Source organism: Lonchura striata, chromosome 2 (assembly GCF_046129695.1).
Source record: "Lonchura striata isolate bLonStr1 chromosome 2, bLonStr1.mat, whole genome shotgun sequence".
Lineage (NCBI taxonomy): Eukaryota > Metazoa > Chordata > Aves > Passeriformes > Estrildidae > Lonchura > Lonchura striata.
The window spans coordinates 47,313,367-47,325,293 of NC_134604.1; positions in this window are offsets into that span (position 1 = coordinate 47,313,367).

Genomic DNA, 11,927 nt, shown 5'->3' on the forward strand with positions numbered 1-11,927 from the left:
AAACTTTGTATAGGTAAGAGTAAACAGTAAATCCTCAGTGTAGCAAATATTTTTATTACACTAACAAAAATATATATGAAGAAATATAGGTATATATTTCCTATGTATAGTTATGAAAGCAGATGCCTTGGGAAGTGGGGACACAAGATGCAGGGGAATGCAGGCAGAGGATGTTTGGAGTCAAGGTACAGACTGATGCTGGGTACCAGTGGCCACTTAATAAAATGCAGGCCTGGACCCCAAAGCAAACAACCATAGTAGCAACACAGAACAAAAAACAGGAACCTGCTTATGTAAAATGCACCAGATGGAATAAAGTTTGATTCATGGTGAACTTGCAAGCAAGTAACAATGGAGAAAACTGTAAAGCAATGTTAGCAGATATAGAAAGTAGACCCAGGGGTAAGAAAGATGAAAAAATCAATATCATAGTCCTACAGGTGGAGGAATTAGGATGAATTTGATTCACTTTATACCCATAGTTATAGTAGTAGCAATAATAATAACAATAAACCCTAATAAGTTAGGATTAGGGTTATGTTATTTCTTTCTTTTATTATTTGGGTCTTACTTTTGTCTTTTATTTTCTGTACTAAACAGTTCTGTACTACTATCGCTTCTGTAATTAGACTTTGAATTTTTAACTATGCCAGTAATAACCTTTAGGATTTTTATAAAATGTATGTTTTCCCTTTTGTTCATAAAAGGCTTTTTGAGCAATAGAGTGCTCTCCAGGATACTGGTGGGGACAAATAAATCAGAATGTCATGGGTTTCCTTTCTCGGCTACGTGGGTGACAGATGAGAAGTGATAAGACCCATGGAGTGGGGACACCATTTCACAGTTGAGGGTAATTGCCTGTCATGCTAAGACTAGAAAGGATTGTTTTAAGATCTGCAGAGCTGGTTACTGTCTGTCACAGGGCTAATGCAGTCATATACAGATGTGGAAAATAAAGCAATAAATTAATCCCTATCCAGTCCCTAAATGACGGCTGCAGTTATTATGCAGTGGAGGATGAGCTTCATTGACCAAATGGCAAGTTCAGTAGATGATCTGTAGAAAGGCAAATTCCTCAATGGTGCTAACACATGAACTGTAAAGAAATCAAATCTAAACTATATTCTTTCTCTATTTGTCCACATTAAAATCCTCTTTTCTTGGTACTGCCTGTTACCTCTTTGTTCTGCAGTTAGTGAATGCATTTTAATAGCTCATTGTGAAGTTCATAAGAGGATCACATGCCTTAATAGTATCTTGAGTATAATTTTTAATGTTTTCCATCTCATTTCACTGCCTTCCTGCTGAAGCTACTAAAAGGTCTGCCAAGAGTACACTGGCAAATGGAAAGTACTCAAACAATTAATATCTCATTTAATGTTTAAAGTATAATTAGGGGATTACACATCTTCAAGAGTAATGCCCCTTTTATTAGTCATAAATTGTCAATTTCTATGGATTTTTATTACCTCATGTCAGTATTATTTTTTAATATTTTAAAAGCACATAAATATTTCCAATTTTTAACATTTAGAGTTTGAAAGTTATAATAAATCAGCCTTCCATCAGACCTCCTAAAATTTATTTCTTGTCATTCATGATCAACAGATTATATAAATTAATACAGGTGTGTCTGATAGTTGGCTGGCTGTTACTATATGTTGGTTTGCTAGAAATAAGAACAGAGTTAACAGGAGCTATATGAAGTGACTTACTTATTACTCTCAGCTGAGAGAGGTGGGGAAATCTGTTCAAGTTTCCATAACTTAGCACCACCTTCTGCCATTTTACTCAATCTTTCAGGAGTTACAGAATGATTTACTGTGTTTGGTTATCTGGCTCATGAGATCTTTTGTGTATTTGCTTTCCTGAGATTATTCTGCCTCTTTTATTAGGGTAAAAAAAAAAAAGCAGTCTCTTTCCCCATAAGATATAACATCTCATATTTGGTTATCACCTTGGACAAAAAATTAGACTTTTTTTTTTATGACTATAATTCTATTTTTTGGCAGGATTAAAATAAGCCAATAAGTTATTCTGTATATGAAATATCTACAACACACAAGGTCACTTTTTCCTCTAGCCCTCAGAAAAATTTCAGTCTTCCTTGGGTGGATCCTCAGTTCTCAATCTACATAAAAATGCCCATGAGGCCACGCTGATATATGGAAATAGACCAGTTTTGGTATAAAAGCTGACCAAACCACCCTAGGAAACATGAGTGCCCATTTAGTCTATGTTACAAACAACACCATACACACCTTTATCAAAGGTATTTGACAGAATCAAAATAAATTATACAACTTCCTGGGCTTGTGTATTATTTTTGGTGCCATAGGAAAGATAGACTGATATTTTTTTCTCAGCTTCGAATTCAGAAGTCATTATGGGACTATTTAGAAAAAAATTTGCTTTTGAAAAGTTCTTCACCACCTGGAATCTGTGTTTTCAGAGTGAAAAGCAGAGAAGAGAAGTAAAAATTATAGGGAGGAATTAAGTGAAAATATCAAGTAGGCAAAGTCCAATGTCAGTAGCATAAGCAGAGAAATTAACACTGAGGAATAACAGTAGCTTTTTCTACTTGGAGCTCCTTTTTGACCTGTAACTTTCAGTACTCTCTCCCAAGAGTAAAGACTGAGGAACAGCTGTTCCCACAAAGGCAAATAACTTGCCCTTCCACTTTACTCTGCTTCAGATGCTAATCCCCAAATCATCCTCATTACACAGACAATTTAATTCCTAGTCTCTCTCTTAGTATAAACCAATTAGTTTTCTCCAGGATGAAACCTAGGGCTTTTTCTTGTTTTGGAAAAAGACTTTTCTACCTACTATATCCAGGAAGTGGAAGGGAGTTTTGCACCTTTGCCCTGTAAGTCACCTAATATCACCAGGACCTTAACAGGTCTTCCACACTGCAGCACCCCCATTTGCCCTCATATCATCCTCTAAAACATGAAACACATATTCTGCTTCACTAAAGAACATCATTCTGGGGAACTCTGTAATAATTTCAGATGTTTTAAAAAAGAAAGCAAAATGAAAACAAAACACGCACAAAAAAACAAAAACAAAAACACCAAAACCAAATATACCCCAAAACCAAACAACCATGTTGTTACATCTCTGGATCTTGCTATGTGACCTCAGTGCAAGAAAATGCAATCAGTCTGTACTATAGGGGCCTATCACTGAGCGGTGTGAATGCAAACTGATGTGACCTTTCTGGAATGGGATCCACAGATTGTTCTCCAAGTGGATACCTTTCATAGTGTAGCTCTACTAAAGAGCTCTCAGAGGATAAACAGACTCACAAAATTCACTCAGCTGGAAGGAACTCACAAAGGTCACTGAGTCCAACTCACAGCCCTGCACAGGACCATTCCCAAAAGTAATGCCCAAGAGAATTTTCCAGACACTTCTTGAATTCTTTCAGGCTGGTGCTATGATCATTTGCCTGGGGAAACTGTTCCAGTACCCAACCTCCCTCTGGGAGAAGAACCTTTTTCTAATATTGTACTTAAACCTTCCTTGACATAGCTTGAGGCCATTCCCTCAGGTCCTGTCCTGGTCACCACAGAGAAGAGATCAGTGTCTGTCTCTCCTCTTCCCCTCAGAAGGAATTTGCAGACTGCAATGAGGTCTCTTCTCAGCCTCCTCTTTCCCAGGCTTAATAGACCAAGTGACCTCAGCCACTCCTCATACAGCTTCCTCTTCAAGGCCCTTCACCATCATCCTCGTTGCTCTCCTTTGGATGCTCTCTAATAGCTGAAAATCTTTCTTTTATTGTGGGTCCCAAAAGTGCACACAGTATTAAAGGTGAAGCCATACCTGTGCAGAGCAGAGCAGACAATCTCCTCCTTCTATTTATTTTTCTTTAGCAAGACATTTTGTAGAGAAAACTAAAGAAACATGGAGACTTTTTAAAACGAGTACTTAAGTTTTTCATCCCCAGTTCTACTTCATGCAAAGGATAAAAACACCAAAGTCAATGCTACCAAATTTGGCTAGTTCAGTCTTTTGTCTGCATGCAAATAGGTTGACAAATCTGTGGTATAGGAAAGAACATGGAGCTGGTTTATAGGGAAATAAGTTTGCCTAGAAGGTTCTGGAAATTTTATTCATATGGTCTTTCCTAGGCTCAAAAAAACCCCAAGATCTTTAACTGCAGTCAAATTTCTCCAATTAAACTGGGTTTAAAAGAAATTGTAATCTGTAGAAACCTTCTTTATTAATGGTGACAAAAATAATTTAGGCAATTCTTTTATGTTCTTCTATTAAAACAACTTTTTATAGATATGAGAGGAATTTTAATATATTACCACTGAAAACTGAATTTAGACCAGGAGAATACGAGTCATCATATAAAGAAAAATGTGATGAAGGAGGAAAAGGATAATATTTAAATATAAAAATATATTTTAAAATATCTTCAAAATATATCAACTCTTTAAAGAAGTATATTAATATAAGAAGAACAGAGTATGTACAACTTCCCGATTCTCAGTTGTTTCTCATAGCCTGTACAGAACCAAGATGGAGTTCTTGTTCTCAGCAGGACTAATACAAGTAGAGATGAAGGGTCTAGCAGTTCCACTGTCCATTCTATGGAAGAAATCTCCTTAGTAAGGAGCAAAGAGAAGAAAACAAAAATATTGTGGTAAAAAGCATTTACCCTTGCAAGAGGACCTTGTAGTTCATCCAACTTAGTGTCTGCTATTTAGTGACTTTTCTGTTCAGTAAGTGTGTGTGTCACTAAGATAGTGAATCTAAAATTCAGGTAATCAGAAATTTAAGCCAGAATAAATTTATATAAGCTCCATGTAATAGGCAATCTAAAAGGCAATTCAGCTTAAACGAAAATGGAGGTATAAGAACAACTTCTGCTTATTTCTTTCCACTCACTACACAAGAAACTCAAGGAAATGAACTCAGATTTTAATGCTTAGATATTATCTAAATTTGGAAAATGGAAATCCCACTCTAAATTAGCAGCCACTGCAGCCACATACTTACTTTAATATATGTGGTCATTGAGGTGCCTAGCCCCTGCTACAAATGTATGTAAGATTTCTCTAGTAGAGTTATACACACACCCTTGCACTCTTTCCTTAAATCATAAAATATGAGATATAAAGGTCTAGGAGGCACAGATCAATCTCATAGCTACATGACAGCTGCTACTTATAATTTTGGCAAGGCAACTAGTCATAAACTTAATTTTACAGGTTAGTTAAGCCAGGTTTATGACTATTTTGCATTGCCAGAGTGGAGCAAAGCACCTAAAAGTTACCACTATATCTTGTTGACAGATGGTAGGTGTATAAACTGCAGGACTGGTAGTGGTAACTTATCTGGTTCATTGTCCAGACTCCCCCTCTAATATAATGTGACTAAAAAGTTATTTCAGTCCTTAATTCTAATTAATTTCAGGGGTTTGTTGATTTGAGGTTTTTGATTTTTTTTTCTACATAATTCAAGTATGTTTTAGCTGAGTTGCACATCAGATAGCTAGAAATATGATCTTTCCAAGAAAGGAGTGCCATGACTTTTCTTTTTGGAGGGTTTATTGCTGTTAGCTACATCATGCCAAACTAATTACAGATGAAAGTAAATTAATTAGATTGCAATATTGTAATAAAATATTCATACAAAGAACCACAGACTATGTTTAGTATCAAGGTACAAATCTTTACCAGATCTACTGCAAATGTATTGGTAGAGTATGGACAAGGAAGCATCATGAGTGAGTCAAAAGGCTTGAAAAATTAATCTTTCAATTTTTCAGTCTTTTGCTTGGCAAAGTTGATTCATTTTAGTGCTAAAGAAACACAACTAAGATAAAGCTGCAGACTGATATAGATTATGTATGCATTTTTCTCTTCTCAAAGCAAAATGATAAAATATGTATTAGCTTTCAGCCCAACCAAAATCAAGGAGTCCAATAAGGAAAAGAGGCCTATTGATATATATGTTTTATAAAATAAAGTATTTGAAATAGCAGCCTTCTGGGAAATACCACTACAAGTTATTCAACCATCTGACTAAACTTATGTTGAACCATTTTCCTTTTCCTTCCCTTTGAAGGGTATTGAAGAAGCTCAAGAAAAAGTCAAAACTTCCATGCTCCTGAATAATGAATGAAGACACAGTTCTCACTCCAGTAAACACTGCATTTTTGTAAAGAAAGAGAACAGCTAGTGCATGAAATCAAGCTTTTGAAATCACACATTTCAAGAAAAATTCTCTCAAGATACAACTTTCGATAAACATCAGTCTGCAATCCTTTTCTGCATGAAAATGAAACCTATTAAACTGTAAAGGTAGGAATATTGTGTTTTGTGTATGAGGTGAGTTCACCCTAGCAGAAAGGCTGCTTATTCCTCTGGGCTCCCACAGTCTTGTGGAATAAAAATGCTCTGTGCATCAGTGGTTTTCTGTGGGCTCCCAGACCATGTCAAACAGCCTATGACATGCTCTTTATTCAGTATATGGGAAATATTGTTTGCCACCAGGTGCCAGGAAGGGCCCATAGCCGGGGGAGCGTGATATGAGAGCCTAAAGATGCCGACAGTAAATGTACATTCCAGAGAGTGGTTAATGGTCAAGAAAATCAGGGGTTCACTGAGGCAAGACAGAGTGGAATGTACAACTTATTCTTTTGATTGATGGTCAGTAGAATGCCAAGGATCAAGAGAAAATATGCACCAAAATATATTTCAGTAGGGAAAACAAGGCATTAATAGTGAATATCATGCCTAACACTGATGATGATTTATAGTCTGGCTTGCAGACAAAACCACCAATCTGGTACAGCTAACAACATGAGAGGCACGGAAAACTCGAAGGCCTTTTTCAAAAATGATAGAGCACACAACAGCCACAAAGTTTCTTTTGGAGGTTTGTTTCCCTACCATAATCTCCTGTAATCATTCAATTTGCATCAACCCAGAAAAAATTCTAAGGTGCCAGTTTAAGACTGAAACTGAAAATATTTCTGGTCAAGAAATACAGCTCTAGCTTCTTGCGTGAGGCAGAGTAAATCTAACTTCATGATGTGAAGTAATTGGGTATGAGGCACTTACACCTGTGGAAAAACATTTATGTGACAGGTTTATGTTCTGACAGTAAATATATGACAAAACTTGTTTTTTTCAGGGAGCACATAGTTTACACATGATAATTTATTTTTCTGAAGTAAATGAGCTTTAATATCTTTATTTTTTTCTTAACTGTGATAAAATGAGCCCTATGAAATATCTTGCTTATCATCTCAGTTCTTCCTTTGCCCAAGGAGGTTTGAATAACAATCTCTCAGATTGAAAATATGCCAGCTGTCAGGTAAGAGAGTCATTCTATTATATGTTATCTCAATCTGTATTTAAGTAATTTATAAAAAGTTAGTCTGGGCAGAGAGATTGAGGGAGACATTTGAAAATACTTGATGATTAGGCAATTTACCTGAAAGGTTATTTATGCTGTTTTAGTCCCCATTCTGAATTGGACAAAGGTGTGAACTGTAAGTCTACAAGATATTCTTAGAACACTTCTTTCAACCTTTCCTGTTGACATTGTTCCACTTCAGATAAAATGCTCAAAATGTGATTGAGGTGGAGAACAAGATTAGCTCTCCAGTACTTTAGGTAGGACACTTGCTCAGGAGATCGGAACACATGACCGCCTCTCTCCAGTAAATATTTAATTGAGTATATGCAATGGAGCAGTGTCAACAGGAGACGTTAAAAGAGCCCTTTTATGTTACTTTTAAGTTAAGGGCAAGCATTTATCAGAACAATTCATGCAGAGGGGTGATCTGAACCTAGGTTTTTCACATCCTGCAGTTTTTTTTCTAGGTGTTTCACATACTGCTTGAGTCCCTGAGCATATGAGAACTTCCTCTTCTTCTAGGTACTTGAGATTGGATTTTTTAGAAAATATTTTAAATAGCCACTTGTTTTCATGAATTTATTAATCAGCAGCAATGGTATTGATTCTTCCACTTTTACTACAAACTGACATTCACAATGGAAAAGTGCTGAGCTTGTATTTGGAGACCCTGGTTGCCCTGAACAGGGCAGAATGTATAGTCATTAAAAGATAATGGAACCATCAGTTTGTTAAACTAAACCAAAATTATATAATCAATTGCTGAGAGTATTCACAGATAACACATTGCAGGAGAAGTACCTGATATGCTGTAGTGAAGGGCTTATTCAGAGAGAATTCTACAGGCTGCAGAATCAGGCTAACAGGAGCCTGATAAAATGTAATAAAAGCAAATGTAGGATCCTCTGTCTGGGAAGGCAGAACTCTGCTCAACAGCAGCTGAACACAAGCTGTCAGACCGCCCTGCTGCAGAAAGGGTTAACTCAGGTTTGTAGGAGCAAGAGTGCAGACAAAGAATTAAGGAAGTGATTGTTTCACTGTATTCAGCAAATGTGAATCTGTATTTCCAGTAGTGTCAAGTTTTGGGATCCTGCTTTTAGGAAAGATATACTGGAGTGGAGGGAGACTCCTATGTGATCAGGAACAGGTTGTAGAAGGACAGAGAGAAGTTAACCTACTCAGCCTGGAGAAGACCAAGGTCAAGGGAGAGCTTACATCTGTTTGTAACTACCATATTAGGGTGCTGAGGATGGAGACCATTCTTCTCAGAAGTTCACAGCAACAGAAGAGGAGGAATTGAACACAGGCTGGAACAAGAGAAATTCTAATTAAATATAAGGAACTTTTTAATTCACAGAAAGGTTTTTTAAACAATTTGTCTGAAAAAAAAAATAGAATATCTGTCACTGGAGGTATTTAGAATTTGTTCATGGTCCAGAAAAACCTGGTCTAAGTAGGTCCAGCTCCTAGGAGAAGGTGGGACCCACTGACTTTCAGTCAACATTCAGGAAACATTCAGTAAACTGAGCTTCAATCAATTTATGTCTTGACCATTTTATTTTTCAATATAAAGAATTGTAGACAATGATATTATTGGAAGTATTTGCATTCCCTTACTATTCCTGAAAAATGTAATAGCTAAATAAAATTACTGTTCAATGTAAAGCATTTTTTCCTGCTTTATATAAAATAGACATCTTTATTCATCTCCTTATTCATCGTCAATGTTCTTCAGTAAATATACTGAGTATTCTGTATTTTCCTATATACATTTAGTATCTTCACAATATTTAGGGTAATAACTAATATAGAGTACAGTACATGCTATTCTTTGCTTTTTTCTTCCATCATCCAACAAACTGCTGCAAAATTAAGAGTGTTCAAAAAAATAAGATGTATTCTTTCTGAGCTCTAAAGAAAGAATCTTGGTCCAGCTTTTGCAGAATTTTGTGCTCAAGATACTTAGCTTAAATAATTTTTAAATAGATTTTTTTGTTTGTTTTAACCTGAGAAGTAAGTCTATATGTGTTTAAGAGAACGAAAAATTTTTCATTTACCACCATTTGACTGAAATGCACAGTTCTCAAGCTATAGTAGGATAAATTTGTTTCACTGTCATTCAAATTTTAGTACAAAAATATATCATCCCTACTTCCAGATATGTACAAATAGATATGTTTATGTATATATGTTCAAGCACACAAATATAAGTACATATAAAAAATTTCAGAAGAAAAAAATATCTCAAACTCAGAAGTCAATGTAAACACTATTGATTAATTTGAGTTTTAGATGAATAATTTTCTCTTTTGCTTTTATATCAGAGAAAAAAATGTGTTTATATTGGCAATACTTCTTTCCACGTGAGCTACATATACTCCATCTAAAACTGAGACACTCCTTAGAAAGGACACATTTGAAAAACTTTTTGCTCTTACATTCATAGTTTCAAAGGGGAGTGCCCTGAATTCTACCATAACCTTTCACACAGGGGTTTTATCTTAGGAAGTATCACCTGTTCTATATTCGGAGAATAAGACAGAATTGCACTTGCTCTCTTTTTCATATCTTTGTGGAATTCTGTATCCAGGAGACACCACAGCCTTTAAAGTATGGGAGTGGTCTTGTCCCCTTGGATTTCTTTTTCAGCCTAGCATGAAACCTTTTTGTCTTGCATTATGTATTAGTGATCGTTCTTGCTGCTTGAAGAATCACACAGCATGTTATTATAGTATGTTATTTATATTCACTTCAAGACCTTTTTTTTGTATTTAAACTCTTTGACTCTGGGTGTATTAGAATTTGTTATATAGTGTCAACTCAGAGATAAAAACTAGCAACAAGGGAGGAAGTTTGGAGCTGGAGCTCTATGGAGAATTAAACTGAGTGTGGGACGGTTTTCAATTGCAATATAATTTTTGGGAGGTACTTTTGGGGTGAAACAATCATCTAGCAGGATATTCGCCTCAACAAGTATTTTTCAAATCCTTCACACAAAGTTGCCTTAAAATTCTGTATACATGGAATACATGTCTAATTTACCCAGCTACAGCATTTTCACAAGTTGTTAGCAGAATATGTTGTAAGCTTAGATCCATGGCCCATCTGGGTTTCTATTATCTCTCCAGGACTGGCAGGAGGTCCTGCTACCTGGAGAAAGTAGGTAAACCTGGTAGCAGATCAGCTACTCAGGAAAAGCAAACCTGGAATGAGGGTGGGATAGAGGCTGAACTAAAACATGAACCAGAACACTTCCAAACTTCCGAGCTCAAATGGCCATTGTAGCTGCATCTTCATATCCCAACTTCATACTGGAGAAAGTTCAAGGTACATATTGCAGCTTCTCTTACCCTTTTCAATAAAAAGAAGACCCAAGGAAGCATGCCAAGAGATAGCTGTATCGTGCTCTGATTGTGTCTGCACCACAAGCAATGAGGAGAACAGGGCTTTGCAGCAGTCAAAGGCATGGAACTGCTGGTCAGCCTAGATGTGGCATGTGATTACCCAGAATTTCCAGCTTGTTAAAAGGTATTATTCTGCTGTCAAATCTAAAGGTGATTTTGCAGTTCACATAGGCAGCAGGCTGCTTAGCTAAGCCAAGCAGAACGGTTGTTAGGAGCAGCTCTCTGAGAGTAGTTCTGGTGTGTGGCTACTGCTTCCGAGGGGCTCTATGTGGCCTATGCATGGTATAAAAAATGTGGGAACAGGGAGAGGCACCTGTGAAATCTCACTTTTTTCACACCTGAACTTGAGGCCCAGAGTCTCAGTGAGCCAGTCATTCCATGTCAGTTCCTGAAATGAAGCAGCAAATATATCTAACTAGAAGAGGAAATGTTACAGTTTTGCACTCCTTTAGTCAAAAGATTTACGCTCAAATGTAATATAATAATATAATATTATAATAATATAATTCATCTGCCCAGTACAGCAATCTAACTCATGCACATGCACACAAAAAATCATGGAAAGAAACAAAACACATAGTTTTTTTCCAAATAAAACCACAATGTATGCCCTAAAAGGGAGGCTTCACTAAGGTAGATACTCTTCAGTTTCTTTATGATTTGTTTAATTATTTTGAAATTTCACACAGTTCATTAACATAAAAGGCATATATATATGCAAATCATATATGCATGAACATACACACAAATGCAAGCACTAATGTTCAGGAAGATGTTCCCAACCCACTATGCTGAGTGGTGTGAATATGTATTTTCTCTTTTGTAAAGTCTGTAGCTAAAAAAAAAAAATAAAATTAGTTCTGTATAATCTCAACCAAAAAGGTAGGATAGGGAGCAAAAATAATAGCAGTTATCCAGTCTTCTTACTATAGTAAATCTTCTTTTCTCAGTAGCCAGTTACCTAAGGTTACCAGATTTTGAAACCTGCTGCTTCACAAGCTTTGGATCTCTCTGAAGATTCTTCTTGAAAAAGTTGTCAGTGACAGCTGCAAAAAGTGGCATCAGCTTGAAATAATATCTGGAATATATTTTTGAGGTTAATCTTATTTGATTTACAATTTTCCATGTAACACAGGCATA